The sequence below is a fragment of the Stenella coeruleoalba genome, assembly GCF_951394435.1.
Source record: "Stenella coeruleoalba genome assembly, chromosome: 17".
NCBI classification, from domain to species: Eukaryota; Metazoa; Chordata; class Mammalia; order Artiodactyla; family Delphinidae; genus Stenella; species Stenella coeruleoalba.
The window spans coordinates 8,852,453-8,871,957 of NC_137163.1; the positions used below are offsets into that span (position 1 = coordinate 8,852,453).

At 44.7% G+C, this 19,505-nt stretch overlaps 1 protein-coding gene across 6 annotated transcripts in view; it reads left to right on the top strand.

The window, feature by feature from the left end:
* Positions 1 to 19,505, top strand: part of LOC307175961 (uncharacterized protein) — a 244,680-nt gene that overhangs the window by 51,858 nt on the left and 173,317 nt on the right. The window contains exon 1 of one of the 6 annotated variants that reach the window (XR_013824566.1): positions 7,093 to 7,216. The exons of the other annotated variants lie outside the window; for them this stretch is intronic. The gene's annotated coding sequence lies outside the window, so the exon portion shown is untranslated. Of the gene's footprint in view, positions 1 to 7,092; positions 7,217 to 19,505 lie in introns of those variants that run through there. 6 annotated transcript variants of the gene reach the window in all.

Below are 19,505 nucleotides of genomic sequence, written 5' to 3' on the forward strand. Positions count from 1 at the left end.
GAATTTAAATCAACTCCTCTTTTATTCCCCACATCCTCTTTGGTTTTCATGAAAACTGACTTTTTTGAAGGATACTTTTGCACTGTTGCTATTAAAAGATGCTTTTAGCCAGCAGACTGGGAAGAAGAAGTCGTGGGAATGGCTGGGGTGAGGCAAAGCCTGACTGATATACATTTGTCAGATAAATAAGATGGCCTGGCTGTTGTTTTCTCACTACGTGGACTTGGTCCCCTTTAGAATCAGTGGTAGCCTTTCGTTGCCCTGAGTTAGAGTAGAACAGATCTGGCTTACAGAATCTAGGAAATTTTAATTATCTCTCAATGTCCTCGAGCATATGGGATTCAGCCTTCAGTAGCTCAAAGAAGCAAGTACTTATAAAGGGTTTTCTGAGGGCTAAGTCCTTTTTCACAGTGCACAATTTACACATAGCTCAGTTTTTCCCATTCTACTACATCTCATGAAGAAGTAGCTGTGATGCTCTTGGGAGAGATGAGAGGAGAGAAAGACAGCTGCAAATGTGGCCAGTGCTCTAAATTCAGAGATATTTGTTGCCAGGGCCTCTCGTCTGGATTTGTACCTGCTTCTCTAGACTATGGAAACCTCAGCCCTAGCTCTGAGGTTGAAGAGCTGGGGCTGAAAAGCTTCCATGTGGGCCCAGGTTCTGAATACATCAAAAGCATCCATCCTGCATGTTCACCATCAGCTGTTTGTACAATAATCACCATTATACTGAAGGAATGGGAAGCAGTGTTCTAAGGTAGGAGGGGTGTGGGCTGTAACTGCGAGGCCTCATCTGACACATGATTGAATGCTGGGTGACAAATGGCTTGGACAGCGCCTTTTTCTAGAGAAAAATGGGGAAGAAATACCAGCCCCACTCCCCCTCCCCAAACCCCACCCGCTTTACCAGGAGGCCCATGACCACGGCTGGACTTCTCTCTGAAATGTTTCCTTTAGTCCTCCCAACACTAATGAGTACAGCCACGCTGACAAAGCAGGAGGGACACAGCCATAAAAAGTCTTCCCTCTCCTGCTTCCCTTCTTCTGTCTCCTTCTCCCAAGTAATTGAGTTTCCTTGACTCCTAGCTGCAGTCTTAGGGTTTGCAGAAGGAAGTTTCAAAGCTCAAGGTGAGATGCTGGGGTTCAGATCATGTCCTGCACATGTTGCTTTCACTTTGGCTATCAAATCTCATGTGTGAGTTTTCTGCCTGAGTACCAAGACCCAGGCCCATTCAATCTCATCTTTCAATTCAGTTACTTGAGTATCTTAATTTTGCTGTTGTGCCTGAGTTGTTGCCTTGACAATCATCCTACACCCACTCCTTTGGAACCGGGGCTTGTCCTGCCCTTTTTTCTATACCGAGAGACTGTAGACCATTCATCAAGCATGTATTGTTTCCACTCTGTGCTGGGCATTCTGCAAGGTACTGGGAATGAAAAGAATAATAAAATGCAGCCCCTGCCCTTATGGGACACTCAGTCTATTGGGGAAGACTGACTCTTAAACAGATAATTGCCATAGTATGAGAGAGTTACGTGCTGGGTGACTTGGGAATGAGGATGACTCAAGCAAGAGGAAAGGCTTCCTGGAAGAGAGGACAGCAGACTGTGTTTTTCATGGTTAAGAGTTAGCCAGGTGAGCTAAGGAGAGTAGGTGCATTCTAGGCAGAGGGAAGAGAATGGGCAAAGGCACAGAGCATGAAGGATTGTGAGTACATGGAGGACTGGCAGCTGTTCGCTAGTATTTGATGGTGAAGAGTAAAAGGAGGAGACTGTCACCTCACTTATGTCCCCATCACCCTACTCCATCTTCATGCTAGCTGGACTGAATTCCCTTCTTCCTTGAATCTGAATTTTTCCATTAATAGTTTTGTTCATAGTTCTGATATCCGGTATTCTAATCAAGGTGTGTCCATGCTTTAAGTGGAAACAATAAACAAACAAGCAAACAAATGCATGAACAAACAAGGAACTGTTGACCAACAATTGGAAGATTTAAAAAAAAACTCTTTGGATCATCATCAATGTATTGGAATGAAGAAATGGGAGAAGTATCCTCTGTTGACCTCCACAATAGGGACAAAGCCCACTGTGAAAGCTACTCCTACCTGCTAACAGTTTACCCTGCCTGCTTTCTAAATATTACCACATTAATCCCTGTAGATGTCCTGCTGTAACTAGTCACTGGTAGAGTCAGAATTCGAAACAAACCAGAAACACCTGGTGCTCAACCCCATGAATATTTATCTGCACCCCATCGCTTCACAGAGTCGTCTCCAGCCTCTGGAGACGTGCATTTAGTGTGGAGGCACATATCAGGGGCCTGCATCCTCCTACCTTTGAGAAAACCAGAACAGCTCCTCAGAAAGAGAGACTAGAACCCTCTCATTTCACCAGCAGTAAAATGGGAGGCACATGAGGCAAGAGTCAGAAGACCTGGGTCAAGTCTTTTGCTGGTCAGAGTGTTGCTTTTGCTGGGATTATACTTTTCACAGTCAGCTTCATACCACCTGGCCTCTCAAAAAATACTAAAGCTCTCCAGCTTCCCAGAATAGCTTAATCTTTTAGTTTTGCTGTTTTTTTCCACAAAGGAACTTGGATGAAATTCTCCAGCACCAGACCTTGGAGCATTTGGAGACATTGGCAGAGCTTCTGTAAGGGAGTTCTCTGTTCACTGAGCTCCCACAGGGCACGTCCATTTGGGGGGCCATTCTGGGGCATTCCTATACTGGTCCAATGCGATGGATGGTCCTCGTTTCTCTCAGTTTAGTGCCTGAAATACCTGTGTTTCAGAGACCTGATCTGTTAGCCTAGGGTCTTCATCCCCATTTTCCAAAGCAGGTCTTAGGCATCCCTTGCACATGGGTACACAGGTCTCTACCGAAACCCCTGAATTTCTGAGTCAACTATGCATACTTAAACACCCTCCCTGTTACCCAGGATTCTGCCATTTGAATGCAGGCTGCAGCAGGATGGGGCCAACCACCCACTCTTCCCCATCCAGAGAAATCCCACCTGGAGAGTAGGAGCCAGAGGCAGTAAGATGGCTGTTACAAGATTTCCCTCCTTACACTTCTCCTTGGGAGACAGAACCTGGGTTCTCACATGCTACCACATGCAAATCTTGGTACCAGTCTAAAGGAATCAAGTTAGAATTCATCCAGGGGAGAGTAGTGTACTTCGGTAGAGACCTCCGTGGACCCAGGATGATTACAGGGCTGAAGGGACCGAATCACGAGGAAAGGGTAAAAGAGCAAATGATGCTGAGCTGGGCTGAGCCGCCGCAGTGGCTCTGGGTGGTCTGAGGAGAGTTGTCTGTAAACTCAGAGTGGGGCAGACTTTGATGGGGGAAGTGTCTCCTACAAAGCGGAATCAGCGGCAACTGTGTGGCTGTGACATCCGACGGGGAAAGCTCTGTGGGACAATAGGACAAACTTCCAGAAACAGAGAACTTGGGTTATTGATAACAGTATAATTTTGGGGTTTCTAACATGTGTTACATACTTTATTTACATGATCTCATTTTCTCCTTAAAATAATTCTGCAAACATGTTACTGTTTCCATTTTAACGTTGAAAAAGTCGAGGTTCAGAGGAATTTACAGAAGTCCATATGCCTAAGATTTAACAGTCCTGGTTTCTGTTGTTTTTTTTTTTTCTTTTCCTCCCTCTCTCCCATCCTTCCTTCCTTCCCTCCCCCCCTTCACTATGCTGCGCCTTCTGTGGTGTTGGCTTGTCAAGAGAAGATGTTTTGGAGACATTAGGGCACTTTTTGGCTCCCAGTTGCCCAAGGGACTACGTTGAAGAGCCCAGGTTTGACGGACAGTTGTCCTGAAAGCTCAGGCCAAGTCTGCCTCTCCTGCATCACCTCACATTCTCATGGGAACCTGTACTTTTGAGTCCCCATGTGACTATCAAAATTTTAATTTTTAAATATTAAAATATTAATATTAAATATAATATAAAATATTAATATTTTTAAAAATATTAAATTTTTGATCATTCCCTAAACACAACTGATTTATCTCTTCATGATTCCAGGGCTTTTCACATGTTCCTATTGGCTAAAATGTTAAGATACTTTTTTTTTTTCTTTCTTTTAAGACTAAAAAATAAAGTCCTTTAAACAAGACAGACCTTAATTTTTCTCTTATGAAACAGACCGTGTGAGTGGTCCTGAGCTGGCGGGGCAGCTCTGCTTCACAAGGACATCAGCTCCCACGGCTCTTCCATCTTATTGCTCTGCCATTTCCCAGCTGTTGTCCTCGCTGTGTGGTTGAAGCTGCCTCCTCTTCCACGTCCACAGTGGTTTTGTTTTTAAGGAGATGACCTGGAGGTCGTGCTCATGACTTGGGCGCACATCTCATCGTTACGTGGCCACACGCAGTTGCAAGGGAGGTTGCAAATGGAGACTGCCAGGCAGCCACATTCCCAGCTAAAACCCAGGAGGTTCTATCACCAAGAGAAAGGAAAGAGGAATGGACGCTGCAGTGGTGGAGGCGGGGCGTGCTTGGGAGAATCTGTCACCTTACAATCGTCTTTATCCACCTTTCTCACTTGCTATCCAACCTGCTGAGATGTTACCTTGATTAAATTAAGCTTTCTCCCCAAGCAGACCTCCCGGCTTTATCTGTGTTCCCACATTGCTCTGTTTCTACCCCGATAGAGCATTTTTCAAACGGCACCAGAAATCACTTGTTTACTGCCCGCCTCTCCCTCCACACTGTGAACATTTTAGAATAGAGATCTTGCCTTTTTCTCTTTACGTTCCTATTCCTCTTACAGTCCCTGACTACTGTAGGTGGTCAATAGATTTATATGAGAGAGAATGAATCATTTAAAGTTAGCCGAACAACATCATTAAACAGAATACCACTGCAGGATTTCAAATGATAAAATGTGAGTTCAAATGGACTTTTGATAATAATAACTCACATTCATATAATGCTTAAATGGTTCCCAGGCAATTTCCTCCAAATAGTATTTCATTTTGATTCTCAGCCTCACATCAAGCAGTGAGGCTGACAGAGCATGTAATGTCGCTGCCAACCTACAGCTCAGGAAAGTAAGGCTTGGAAAGTTGGAGGTTAGTGCAAGGCGCACAACCAAGAAGTGCGGGGTCATAGACCGGAAGCCAGATTTTCTCATTCTAAGCCCAGTGTCTGTTATCACTGAGGGTCACTTTTTTATTGGTTACATGGGACTCCAAGGTCCAGAGAGTTTGAGTGATTTAGGCAAGACCGAAGGGCTGGAACCCAGGCTCCAGGGCAGTGTTGCTGATTACTTTGAGGCAGTATTCTTAGATGTGGACTCTGGTGAAAGAGCTCTGGATTCAAGGTCATTAGCTTTGTTTCCTGAAGTCAATTATGTAAATCATTTGAGCCTGGATTTCCTTTTATATAAAGTAAGGATGATAATATGATCAAGTTATCGTGCAGGTTAAAGGATATGCAAGTAAAGTGCCGGGGCATACAGAGTGTACTCAGTTAAGTGTTAGCTATCAATCACACGATTATTAGTTTTCTGAGCGCTGGAATCCAATTTTGAGTCTGTTCAAAATAGTAGTAATTCCCTTTTATAGCATACCTATTATGAACCAGGCACTATATATGCCCCATTATAACAGCCTATCCACTGGTAAACTTGATAGATGGCTGGTGATTCCTGCGACACCCACATCTCCTGATGCAGAACTTGGTCCTTAGCTGTTCCTTGAGCAAGAGGAACTGAATTCTGAACCATGTTTCCCCCTTTCCTGACTACCTGGAGGCAATGGCAGCCAGGTATGATCATCAGATTCTCCCCCTCAGGAGTTTACACTGGAAAATTCAGGGAGAATCGGCAGCTGTTCACAGAGAAAAGGGCAGAGGTGACCAACAGGCAAGCAGAAACCAAGTGCAGCTGCCGTGTTATTGTGCCTCTGGAGGGAAGTGTCATGAGCTCTCGCTCTGGGACAGACCACAGCTACTCAGACCCTGGTGCATTAGGATGAAGGGAACTTCCACGGATTCTGGAATGTCCTTTCCATTCTGGTCTTAAAGAGACTCTGAGATCCATCGTTCTGCTTGGCTTCCTCTAGAAAGCTGCCTTCCCCTACCCTGTTTTTCTAAGCTTCTCTTTATAGGAGGCAGACTTAACACATCTTGGTTGTTTTTAATTGAGAGACAAGCACAGGTAGCCATTATTATTTTTTATAGGTAAGGGAACGTGAGATCCACAGAGGTCAGTCATTGTCCTGAGGCCATAAAGCCAGCTAGAGGCTCAGCTGGGATTCAATCCAAGGTTTTCCCGGCATCATGGTTTATTCTCTTCTAATTGCACTATAAATCCAACCCTTGTTGAGTATCTCTGGATTACACATAGTCTATGCATTTTGGGGTTTGTTTTTTTGGTGAATTTTTAAGAATGATAGAACTCTTTTTTTTTTTTAACTAACCAGAAGGGATATAATCTCAGATATGTGTGAGATAAGCTTTTATGTAAGAGAAGTGCAGGGATGTGTCCTGTGTGTTTTGAAGATGGACTTGCCCTATCAGATATGGAGGCTGAGAAAGCATTATCCATTTTAGCACACCGTGTTTGAAGGAAGTTCCAGGACTTGTGGAGCATAAAGTCCGTCACCATAATTTCAGTGCTAGAAGGGTCTTTAACTGCATAATAGTCAATCCTGGTACTATAATGATATTGCCAAAGAGCTGCTTTTCAGTGAAAGGGATTTGTAATACAACCGACAAGTGTTTGGAGACAGTTGTACAGCTAGTACAAGTTTATGGAGACGTATTTCATTTCAAAACTTGAAAGTTTGGATTATTATTCAAATGGAAACTTGTTTATGGATTCAAGACCCAATGTTTCTTGACTCATGCAACTGGATATTCTTATTCAGAGGGTTGGGACTTTGTATTTTAGCTTCAGCCAAGATTGGTCTAAACCTTCCGTCACCGTTTGCTATTGCTTAGGCAACTTGTGATGGTTTCAATTATAAAAATAACCCAAATCTTAGCTTTTTGGGAGATTTTGTTTTCTAACGGTGTTGTGTAGGACTTCAATATCATGACACGTATTCTTGTACATTCTTCCTCTTCAACATCTCATTGGTCACCAAGTGATCTAGATTGTTCAATGAAAACCTTACAGACTTGGTATCACTGGGGCTGAGGCACTGGCCGTTTCTTCCCCGGCTGCAAACCTTTGGGCTCTGAGAGAACTTGATAAAGGTAAGACCCTTAGACTCCTTGCTCTGCTTGCCCCACACCACTTGCCAGTCCTGTGTCTCTCTGCAGGGTGGGAATCTCTTCCTTGATACAGGGTTGCTGAGGTGGTTAAGTGGCTCCTCCAGGCTGTCCACGTGCAAGTGATAGCCATAGTCACAGCCACAGTTTCATTTTCCTCCATGGCAGACAGAGACGGCACCAGACCCAGGCCCCTGTCTTCTTTCCTCCTGCCGCGTCCACCCCTGCTGTGGTCACGAACTTCTGTAGTGGGGCTTAATTTCCTGGTTCTTCCTTGATTCAACTTTACTACTCACTTGCTTTCAGACGACAGCCCGGAAATCATGTTCCGTCCTCAAATGGTCATCAAGTGATCTGTTGACTGAAACGTTGAGGGGTCGTGTGTGTCTCGTTACGTCACCAGGAATTAACCACTGAATGTAAACGTTCACAGGCAGTGACATCTATGTCGTGTCTGGATCTCAGAGCCAATGAGACTGCTCAGTTCATACGAGTGAGTGATGTGCCAAGAACTCACACCTCGGTTTCCTGATTTCAACGCACATTCCCTTTTCATTATCCTACAACATATCCTGCTGTTGAAAAGTCCCTTGGAAGACATCAGCAGTAGGGCTGTGGATGTCTGGAGTAGGGAAGAGATTTCTTTGGCTGGCAGGATTAGGGAAGAGTTTCCTAGCAGGCTGAATCAGATATGCTACCTGGTCATAGGTGGCAAAGAAAAGAGTTTTGGCCTTTGGTCATTTGCCAGTGAGGTGAAAGCCCAGGAATTTCCAGCCTGTCACACCAAAATGACGTAAGCCTCAGTCTCTGAACGCCTGGCCGCCGACAGCGCTTCCATCTATGTTCAGAATTTCACAAATCCCAATTTGGCAAAGGCAAATATATGACTATGTTCTGATTATAGTGGAATTAGTGTGGGAAGTGGCAAATGGCTTCTTTATTATTTTGATGGCCATCCTGAGGGGGAGCCAGAAAATGATGACTTCATACGCTTTGATCTGTGTGCAATTTTAGACGTCTTAATGCATCTCGAATATTTTGATCCAAATGACATTTCCATTTGGAGTCTCTGTGTGTCGAAGGAGTAAGGAAGGAGGAGGACAAGTTAGTACTCTGCACGATGCTGTCTTTTGTCAGCACAGTGGGAAATCAGATGGGCGACGAGCCCCACGTCCTCGGAGGTTCATTCCAGGTTCGCTCTGGCTTAACTGGGAGAGACTTGAAGCAAGTCCCTTCCATCCTCTACCTTTGATATCCCACGCTAGGAATCTGATCCTTGCTTGTGTTTTTGTTACACCGGTATGCTCTGCTATCTTTTAGGTAAAGAGCTATAGGTATGTGTGTTGGTACCCAACTTTATTTCAGTATTAAAAGGAAAGAAAACCTGTGATTTGAATTATTTATGTCTTGAGACATACCTGAAGAGCTATAGTCAACATTAAAAGTTTAAGCAAACAAGGTTATTTTTGTGTAGAAAGCATTCTGGCTGCCTCCTTCCCTCCCCCTTTTAAGCCCTCTCGAGGCATCTGATTGATGTTTGAATTCCCATTTCCTGGGTTCTTCGTGATACTGAGACCATCCTTCGTATTTCCCTGGGAGCCAGTTCTGCCCCATCTAGCAAGTCTTGATGGGGTTGTTTTCAATGAGAGATGGGAGGGCCTCTGTTAAGGGAAACAGGAGGAGGGTGACCTAGGGGGGATTAGCGGAGGAGAGTGGGGAGAAAGAGAGAAGGAGTTTCTGAACAAGTTGAAATCCCAGCCTTTTCTTTGGAGTCTGACCACCTCCTTTTCCCAGAGCTATGTTCCCTCTGTGCCCATCGTTTGTTTTCCTCCAGGGCCGAGTCTCCATCCTCCCCTAGTATAATGTATTCTAATCAGTACCCACTCCAGCTCATCCTACCTGGAGAGCCTCAGGCCCAAAGCGCAGAGCATCCTTTGCCTGGAGCTTGGCGCTCTCTCAGCCTCTGAGGAAAAAAATTCAGCAGGTGCTGGCAGCCGCATCTCACTGTTTAATAGAATACTGATAACTACATTCAATACCTACCAGGCCATTTACCCATGATCTCAGGTAACCTTTACAATACTTCACTATAAGTCTTATCACCCATCCTTTCACAGATGTGGCACCTGACACTCAGGGAGATTAAGCATTTTAGCTAGGGGTTCATTCCAAAGCTAGCAAGTACTGGGACTTGAACTCAATCTTGCCCATTCCCTGAGCATACCTCTTTGTGCTATGCTGTAGCAAGCAGACTCACCTTCACCGCGTGACAGATGGGGAGGGTGCGCAGAACTCTTCTCTGATGTCCGGACTTCTATTGGACTAGGTAGACGCTTCTCCCAACACTTCTGCCTTTTCAGGAAAGTGCTGTCAGAGGGCATTCCCACTCCTCTCATCACTCCTCACAGGGTAAGAAACTCCTTACAGAGAGTGAAACCTCGAGAAAAAGGATCAGGTCTATAAAATATTTGTTTCAGGTTGGGGAGAGTTGAGCTGAGGGAACGATGTCAGTAGATCTCATGGGCAAACTTATACGTGGGGATCTTGGCCAGGTGTCACTGCTTTGACCATATGAACTCTCCTGTCCATTTTGCCTGTGGAAACAGCACCAGGCAGGTCGCTAAGAAATAAAAGCCTTGGAGTAAATACATCAAGAGTTTTCCGTTTCGTTGGGAAGGGACTAATAAGAATGTACAAATGAGAAAGTAACATTAATCTTGTCAGGTGCCTGCCCTCCGCGAAGTAACTGTACCCATCCTGTGTCTTAACTCCTCTGTCTGCAAAATAGACACAATTATTCTCATGTTTATAAATCGCACCTGCCTTTGGCAAAGACAGATGGGGAATATATGAGAGTCTTATATCCTTAGGAAGGAAGGCAGCTGGTAACTCCTAGGTATTTACGTTATTAATTTTATTCAAAAATTTAAAATGGGTTAGGAAGGCCACAAAGGCATTTTACTGCTCTAAGCTGCTAGAAGTTTCCAGCTGAATGGACTCGTCCAAGGTTTTCTTCAAATGCGCAGGATTAAGCTTTTATTTTTGTCAATCTGGATGGTTTCTTCACCCTGCACAATTCTTTTTTTTTTTTACATCTTTATTGGAGTATAATTGCTTTACAATGTTGTGTTAGTTTCTGCTTTATAACAAAGTGAATCAGTTATACATATACATATGTTCCCACATCTCTTCCCTCTTGCGTCTCCCTCCCTCCCACCCTCCCTATCCCACCCCTCCAGGCGGTCACAAAGCACCGAGCTGATCTCCCTGTGCTATGCGGCTGCTTCCCACTAGCTATCTATTTTACCTTTGGTAGTGTATATATGTCCATGCCACTCTCTCATTTTGACTCTCAAAACTTAGGCTGAACCCCTTTTAGTGGTGAGGCAGGCTGGATTGACATTTTGCTAAAGATTATTTGAAACTGGTTTATAAGCGTGCAGAAAACAGGGGCAGTGGCTGATTTGGTTGAGGTTTGATGCCCATGGCAGAAAGGTCAAGAGTTTGTCTCCTTTAGCAAACAAGCTCGTCCTAAAAAATAAGGGAGTTGTACGCGGAAGACTTGCTTATTCTAATCATATATAAACACAACTTTAGATACATTTTCCTTGTTAGTTTTCAATGTGGCTTATGGCAACGAGCATGGACAGGAAGTTGGCAGAATGCCAGCTTTCCGCACTCGTATGAATTGCTTTATTTCTCAACGTCAGGATCTGCATTTATGAAATGGAGGCATTGATCCCACTTCCATTAGGTTTTCATGAAACCATGAGATTTCATCACAGAAACCCTTTTTAAGTGCCTACCTAATATCTATTTTCTTTCTTTTCCTGGGTAAGAAACTTGCTTATATGTTTAGAGCAGCAAGTGCCCAGCTAAATATACTTTCATAGCCTCCCACGTACTAGGGTTGGCAAATGGGACCTAGGTAGAGTTCTACTGCAGGTCTCCGGAGTAGCTTTTGATTTCCTGAAAAAAGAGGGCAGAAAGGACTGGTGCGTCTTTCCCCCCATTTTTTTGCCTTGAATGTGGAAGTGTTGCCTGGAGCTGCGGCAGCCAACTTGCAAGTAAGAGAACAAAGCTAAGGATGGCAGAGCAGGATGATAGGACACTACAGGGTCCAAATGGTACCAATAAGGGGTAGAAGTAAAACCAGAAATTTCTCACCTATAAAAGTGGAAGAAAATAAATCCTATTTGTATAAGCCACTCTTGGTTGGCTTATACATGTACCTGAATGTATTCTTTACTGATGAAGAGAGTAAAAAACGTAACAGTCATAACTTGCATAGCATGAAGCTTGACATACTGTGCAAACTCATTGTGTTACTTCTGTCTCTTGTGCTGCCCAGTGGGTGCTTTGAGCAAAGGTAGGATCAATTAATATCCCTTCTTTTTAATTAGCTTAACAAATATTAAACACCAGTGATGGGCTAAATATTTTGTGAAACTCTGGAAATACTGATCTCGGAGAGGCAGCAGTGAGTGGTGGCGTGAAGCAAGATCTTAATTCCCTGCCGAGGAATTGAACCTGGGTAGCCTGGATGAAAACCAGGAATCCTAGCCACCCCTGGCTCTTGCCTCCAGTGAAAAATGCATTTCTCACGGAGGCAAAAACTGTAAAAACAGGCACAAAGTGTATCATTAGAGACACAGCACAACAAGTGGGAGAGCACACAGAGAAAGTTTTAGTTAAGACAGAAGCAAGGCAGAGATGCACACTCAGAGAGAAAGAGTGTGGGCGTTCCCCCCAATGAGGAGGAGATCAGTAAAGAGGCGGTTAAGTCATTCATACAGGGCAGTTCTTCTGGGTCTTTGTTTACCTTTGGCCAATTATCTGGTTTCTTTTTCCGCACCTGCCCTGCCCTAGGACTCTCCACAACATGCCTGCAAAATTTTTTTCCAAGATGGATTACAGACCAGAGGCCTATGGGACGGTCTTAGCATCACATATTATGGGGTGATGCCCCCTCCTTTTTGGCCCCCAAGGAGCCTTTCTGCTCATGTGCAATGTCTCCCTTGCCCAAAGGATGGGAAATGTATGACCTCTTGATCTTTTCACAAGGTTTAGTCCCACTCTGTCCCTGCCATAAAAATGTCCAGTGTCTGGTTATTTACCCTATTTCAGTTGCTGGTTTTTAAATCAAGTTGCAGATCTTGAAATATAGACAGGAGTCCGGTCATAAATATGTAGTTCTGGAGCCCATTTGTCTCTTGCTTCAGGAAGTGTAAACAGGGGGCTGGTAATGAATGTCCGGCCTGGAGCCCATCTTCTTCTCACCCCAGGAAGTGTGAACAGGAGGGCAGTTGTAAATGTCTGGCCTGGAGCCCATCTATCTCCTGCCTCAATACAAGGCTGAATGAGACCGAGCGCTTGCCCTGGAGGTGTTCAGAATCTTGAAGGAAGAGAGTCAATTGCTATTCAAGGCAAAGAGTACTGTGATGGAAAAATGTATACGATGCTTCAGGAGAATGGGGTAGAAAACTAAGTGTCAACAAATGTATGACAAACACAAAAGAGAAGGAGACGTCTTCCATCTTGGGAGCACGTGACCACTGGAAAGTCTACCTAGAGAGGTTGCTATGTCACGGCATTGAGTAGCACGAGAATTTGGACCTAGATCCTCGAGATATACAATAACAGTAATGATGGCTAACATTTATGGATCATTTCCTTGCTGTCCGGTACCCAAGTATTATATCATTTAATATTTGCAACAAATCTTTAAGCTAAAAGCTATTATTACGTCCCATGTTACAGATGAAGAATCTGGACTCAGTGAGGTTAAGTGACTTGCCAAAAGCCACATAAGTAGTCTAACATGTGGAGCTAGGATTAGGATGATGTAGATCTGGCTCTATGCTCTATGTGTGGTACCAGTGAAGCCCGTCCCATTAAATATCTTGGCAGTATCTGTGGTATTGAGTACTCTGGTTCCCAAGGTCTACTAATGATCTAACTTTTGATATTATGACTCTCTTGGTGAGGGGCTGATTTTTAATCTGGTGTCTGCAACCCCTACCTATGCAAAGTGTTTTAAGTGGAGGCTAATAACCTAGTTTTATTTCAATTTGTCCTATTCTGTCCTGTTCGTTTTTCTGTCTCCCAGATACTAGTCACCTCACGGAGAACTAGAATCCTAGGGATGCTAGGGTTGGGAGTGAATTCAGAGGAGGATGAGAAACCTTCCAGAGTCTTGCTGTTGTGGTGGTTTTGGGGACAGTTCGAATCAGCGAAAACTTCAGGAAAGGGATGGCGTTTGAGCTTCATTTAATTGGATTGGTTCGTATTAAGATTGCTTTGGGCTAGGTACCAAATCTAGCACGGTGATTTAAGGTCTGGCTTTGAAAAGCTATTTCAGTGTCATGGATTCATGTGGGAAAGCTGGTTGAGTCTGAAGAATGAATTATGCCGGAAATCCTTTGTAAAATGAAGGAGTTGTAAAAAGGGAGCTTCCGATGCAATATTCTTGGACTACCATCAAATATTTCCAATGTTCTCATCCACAGCTCTTTGTACAATGAGTTTCAACTCCATGTATATGTATAGCACTTCGTTGTTTGCAAAACACTACATATGCAGTATTCATTTGACCTTATCAGGAAGCACGGTGTTTAGATAGGGATTATTTTATCTACTGTATTGTTGAGGAAACCGAGGTTCAAAAAGGTAACATGACTTGCCCATGGCCACCCAACTAGGAAGTAGACTGAGATGGAGTTTGTGAACTTGGGTCTAGTATCCTTTCCAGGACACCATGATGCTTTCCTGACCAGAGCATAGGAATCTGGATTCAACCATGTCTCCTGAGGCAGAGATTCATGGATTCCCTTGACCCTCCACACCCATTAAACTGGCATCTGTGAGGAAGCCAGAAGAAATGAGGATGAGGAACCAGGAGAGTCATGCACAAGATCTAAAAGAGCTGGTGAGAGTGGGTGTAGCAGGCATGCAGGAAATAGGGTCTGGAAGGTGAGTGAAACCGAATCTGACCTCTGTACCCCGACACTGAATTAAATCTTGGAGACAGAGTTTTGGGTGAAGTAGGAAAGATAGTGTAACAGGGAAGAGCCAGCTTTGACTCCATGTTGGATCTGTTTCTTTGACTTTAGCCTTTGCTTTTCGTTGCTGTTGTTATTATAATCATACATAATGGCCTGCCTCAGGGAACCCTACCTGGAAGGCTGCACGAAAGAAGAAATTAACACATCCCCTCCCGGAGGCTGGCCATTCCAGGAGATGTTTTGCAAAACTGATGGCCCTTTTTACTTTACTTCCTCCCTGCCTCTCCCTCTCTATTCTGCCTTTTTACTTTACTTCCCTCTCTTGATTCTGTAAAAGAAACTGGCATCTAGAGCCCAATAAGATGGATTTTTTTAGGGACCCTAATACGCCATCTTCTCCGTCTGCTGGCTTTCCGAAAGTCGTCTTCCCTGCCTCGACACCTCGTCTCCTGAGTTATTGGCCTGTTGTGCAGCGAGAAGAGCGAGCTTGGACTTGGTAACAATAGCTTTATTGCTTTGCCAGGCTGGAGAAGCAGTAACTCACTACGGGATGATTTTTCTGTGCGCTGGGTAGGTCGCTGGACGAGACCCGTCTTGGCTGAGCGAATGAAATTCAGGTGTTATATGCGATCTCTCCATGGCTTGGTAGAGCTACCCTTCTGAATCCCCTTTGATCTGAATAGCTCTAAGTTTCTGGGAATGAGGCAACACATTTGCACTGGAGCTGCGTTTGATATTCAGCCAACAGATCTTATTTGATGGCTGGAGATAATCTCCCTAGCGGTCTGCCTAGGACAGAATCACCAAAGGGAAGGGGAAGTTCGTACAGTGACCGGAGCCCAACCCTGGGTTCTAGAATGGTTGTCTCATGGGGAGAGCTGGTCCTGGCACAGCATGTAGGTGGGGCTGGATTTCAGTGGTGTTCTGGTAACAGCACCACTCCATCAGCCAATGCCTTCCCTTCCCTCCACGGGGAGAGAAAACCATTTGTCTGTAGCAACCCCAAGTGGCAGCAACAGAAGCAAGGCAACAGAAATTTTGGTCCCCTTAGTGCCTTTGGAAGTAGAACCAGTTTGTATTGAATAAATAAGGTGTGAGATTCATGGAAAGGGTGGTGTACTCGTTTCCTAGGGCTGCCACAACAAAGTCCCAGAGATGGGGGGCTTAAACAACAGAAACTTATTGCCTCACAGTTCTGGAGGCTGGAAGTCCAAAATCAAGGTGTCAGCAGCGTTGTTTCTTTTTGAGGGCTCTGAGGGAAGGATCCATCCCAGGCCTGTCTCCTGGCTTCTGGTAGTTCCGTGGCTTGTGGCTGCGATAACTCCTGTCTTCACGTGGTGCTCCTCCCGCATGTGTGTGTCTTCTCCAAAGTTCCCCTTTTTGTAAGGACCCCAGTCACATTGGATTAGGGTCTACCTGAGCCCTCTCATTTCAGTTGATTACCTCTTCAAAGACACCCCCCTCCAAACAAGGTCACATTTGGAGATACTGGGGGTTAGGACTTCAACATCAGAATGTTTAGAGTTCACATTCAACCTGTAATGGGGTACTCTGAAGAAATATGATGGAATTTCTGCTGATCTGGCCATGAGTGGGAGTAAGCGATTAATTTGAAGATTTCAGCTGAGATGTCATTTTTATAATCAGCTTTTCACGACTCCCTCCATTCTCAGTATTGGGTTAAACGTCCCTCCTGTGTGGCCCCATGCTTCTTGCACTGTCATTATTACCTGTTACATTGTACCAATACTGGAGCCTCTTGATACATCTGTCCGCCTTGACAGACTATAAGCTCTGTGAGGGCAGAGACTCCTCCTCTTTACTATCCTGAACAGCGTAGTTCTCCATAAATGCATGTCAAGTGTGTCACATAATTTTTATACCTTTGTGACCAACCCTGTTTATAGCTGTCCCTTATTCCTTTACTTAACATTTCCAGTTGCCAGCTCTCACTATTCCTGCCCTGAAGGCTCTCTCTGGCCACCTGAGCAGGGCAGGCTGGAAGTGCCAGGGCACAGCACTTTCTGAGTGTAGACCTCAACCAAAGGCTGATGGAATTAGATGGATAAACACCTTGGTGGGGTTGTCTAAGTCTGAGGCATATATGTACACTGTCTCCCAAAGTGACCCAGGGGGATTCAGTTCCAGTGGCGATTCACTTGACAATGCACCTTTGACTTGCTTCCTTTTCTTCCTTGTCCCTGCTGTTTCCCTCCCACCTGCTGCAATACCTGCAAAGTGCTTAAAATATATGTCAACGTGAGTCTCAGGGGTTACCCCAGGAGGATTATGGGCAATGCTCCTCCCCAATTTCTCCCCCTGGTTCAACACAAGCAGGTGCCCATTTGTCTGTCGGATGTATAAATTGAGTATTGGGTTTCTGCATAGAATTGAATTAGACAAAATATTCCATTACTGAGAAACTTGAACACGCTTTCAGTTTTAAAGAGGAGCTGAGGCTCTGAGAAGAGAAAAGGATTTTTCTAGTGCTACTCTTCTTTTTAATGACAGGGTCAGGAATAGAACTGAGCTGCCACTGGCGCCTTCAGGGCAGGAGAAGTCTGATTCTACACGTGTAGTGTGCGTCTGTTGTTTTGTCCACTTAATGTACATCCCCCTTCCTCTGGAAAAGCACCTTTCATTAGGGAAGCTACCCTCTCTTACTTACAGAATCATAGGTGAATTCTGTCATCTGATCTCACCCCCGTTACTGGGTGGAGTGCCCAATACTGAGCAACAAGTGTATTTCATCACCCTTGTACCGCTAACAGTTCAAGATGAGCGTATGACCCAAGTCAGTTCAATTACAGCCAGTCCTGAATCCTTACAGGAGTCATACTCTACATGAACTATGAGTATGAAGGCCTAGAGTTTCTGGGCGCTCCAAAGGAAAATATCCCTGAGAAAAGGGGGCCAGAATCAAGGAAGGCGGGGCAGAGGAATGCAGCAAGTGAGATAGTCTGGTGACGTTGACATCAGGATCCAGCCGTGCCTGAAGACATTCTACCTCCCCAGTTTCATTACATGAACCAAAAAACTCCTTTTTGTTTCCCTTAATTCGATTTGAATTGTGTCTCTCTTACTTTTGACCTTAGGAGACCTAACTAATATATTATTCATCCCTCAAAGGGAGAACTCTTGAGTATCTGGTTAAGGAGCTTGGGCTTTGAGGAAACAGTGTTCAGGGATGCATTGTTTATCATTATATCTCCAGTGCCAAGTCCATTGCCTACCTCTTCATAGGCCCTAGTTAAGTATCTGGTGTTTGAAAGCCTGAAGCTATCGTTTTGTTAAAATTCAGGCCCACCCTGTTTTTCATGATTAATCAGTGAGCGTTCGGTGAGCGTTCTCATTCCTAACTTTCTCTTTTGCCTAGAATCTCATGTTGTCAGATTAAAACTATTTAAAAAACCACTTGGGATGCCCAACATGGTCTCAGGTCAAACTTGCCCAGTACCTTGGTCACGGGTAACACACAGGATGGAGCTCCTTCCCATCCGTAGTGGCATCATCAGTTACAAGTTTCCCCATTTGCTTCTACCCGAAGTTTTCTTTCACTTCCCCAGGAGGCTTCTGGAGCAGACAGGGATTATTTTTGCCTCAGACCCATCTTGTCAAGCTCACTTCTAACTCCAATTCCCAGGCTGGCACACGTGGGGCAACTCCTGAAGCCTCCTGCCCAGTGGCCAGCTATTCTGGGATGTTTATTCTTGGCATTCATGAGGGCTTCCTGGATGACTCACTCCCCAGTCGGGCCCCCCGTTGTGCTGGGCCAGGGTGGCTCTGCAGCCTGTTTCTTATGCCCCTAATGAAAGAGCAGCACCCCCCAGATCTTGCAGTCAGCCATGCAGACCAGACTGGGAAGCAGTTGCAGGCTGCCAAGTCTAAGCACAGCCACTTTAGGAAAGGACAGGCCGGGAGCACTTTGAGAATGGAAATGGGGTCATCTCTATCTTTCTCTCTCTTTTATTTTCCTTCTGATGTTCGACCTGGCTGACTGAGTTAAATCCCGGTTCAACTGTTCCTTATTAGCTGTGTGATCTTAGGAAAGTTACTTTTCTACTCTGAGCCCTAGCCCCCTCCCATCAAATAGTAATAACAAAATCCAATTGGTAGGGTTGTTTTAGGGATTAGAAATATTTTTAAAGGGTCTGATATAGTGCCTGGCATCTTGTTGATAACCGTGGCATTCTTGCTTCTCATTAAATTTTTAGTGTCTAGCAACACAGAACCTACCACCTACTAGCTGCTCATTAAGTGCCGAGGGTATAAATGAATAAAAGAAAGAATGAACAAAGAAATGTTGACATCATAGCCCTTGCCCTTTCTCTTCTGTCCTACTTTAACCCTTTAAGTGGGATAGATGATCCGTATAAATGCATATTGAGGACATTGGGCAATCTCACTTTCCCACTGCTCTGAGGCCCACTTTTTTTGCACGTGCCACGCTGGCACGCCCTGACCACCTATGGCTTGATTCTGATGGACTTTCTCTCTCACTCCCCTTCGTTTAAGAGTTGCCACTGTCATCCTGGGATAGCCCTGGGAACTCAACCCTCACTCTCCTTCAGGTGAAGAAGGGGCACTTCCTCTGAACCATGTGCACTGCAGCCTTCAGTTCAGGGTCCTCTGCTGGGTATCGATGCTCTTTATGTTGAGGTTCCACCTTCTTCCTCAGCTCTCCTTCACAATGTCCTTTTGGTTCCAGACACCCAGCTCCAATCACTGTTCGTTAAACACGCATGGCTGGGTACACAGTGAACTGCACATAAGTGTCTGTTGTTATTATAACGTCATTATTAGGAATCATATCAACTTTCTTTCATAGGCTCTGTCTCTATGTTCTTCCAGATTGTACTTTGTTATTTCCTAAAGGTACAGATCAAAGCCCATTCCAATCATTAACAAAAAAAGTCACAACAACGCAACAATGACAGGAATGCTAATAGTTGACTTGTAGCAGAGCACTGACAGTGGGCCAAGTTAGGTGTTCAGTGCTTTTCATGCACTGACTCACCTGATTGTCACGGTAACCGAGAGTTATGCACTCACCTCCCCTCTGAACAGGTCAGTAAACAGAGTTTAGAGAGGTTGAGAAGAGCCGCACCTTGTTAGGCGCAGAGCTGGAGTGCAAACCCACAAATTCTGACTCCAGAGCCTTAAAACTTGACCTTTTAGACCTCAGATTTCTCATCTCTGAGATAAATATATCTTCTTCTTAAGTGTAGGGAAAAGATTAAATCAGATAATACCTGTAAAGCACTTAGGGA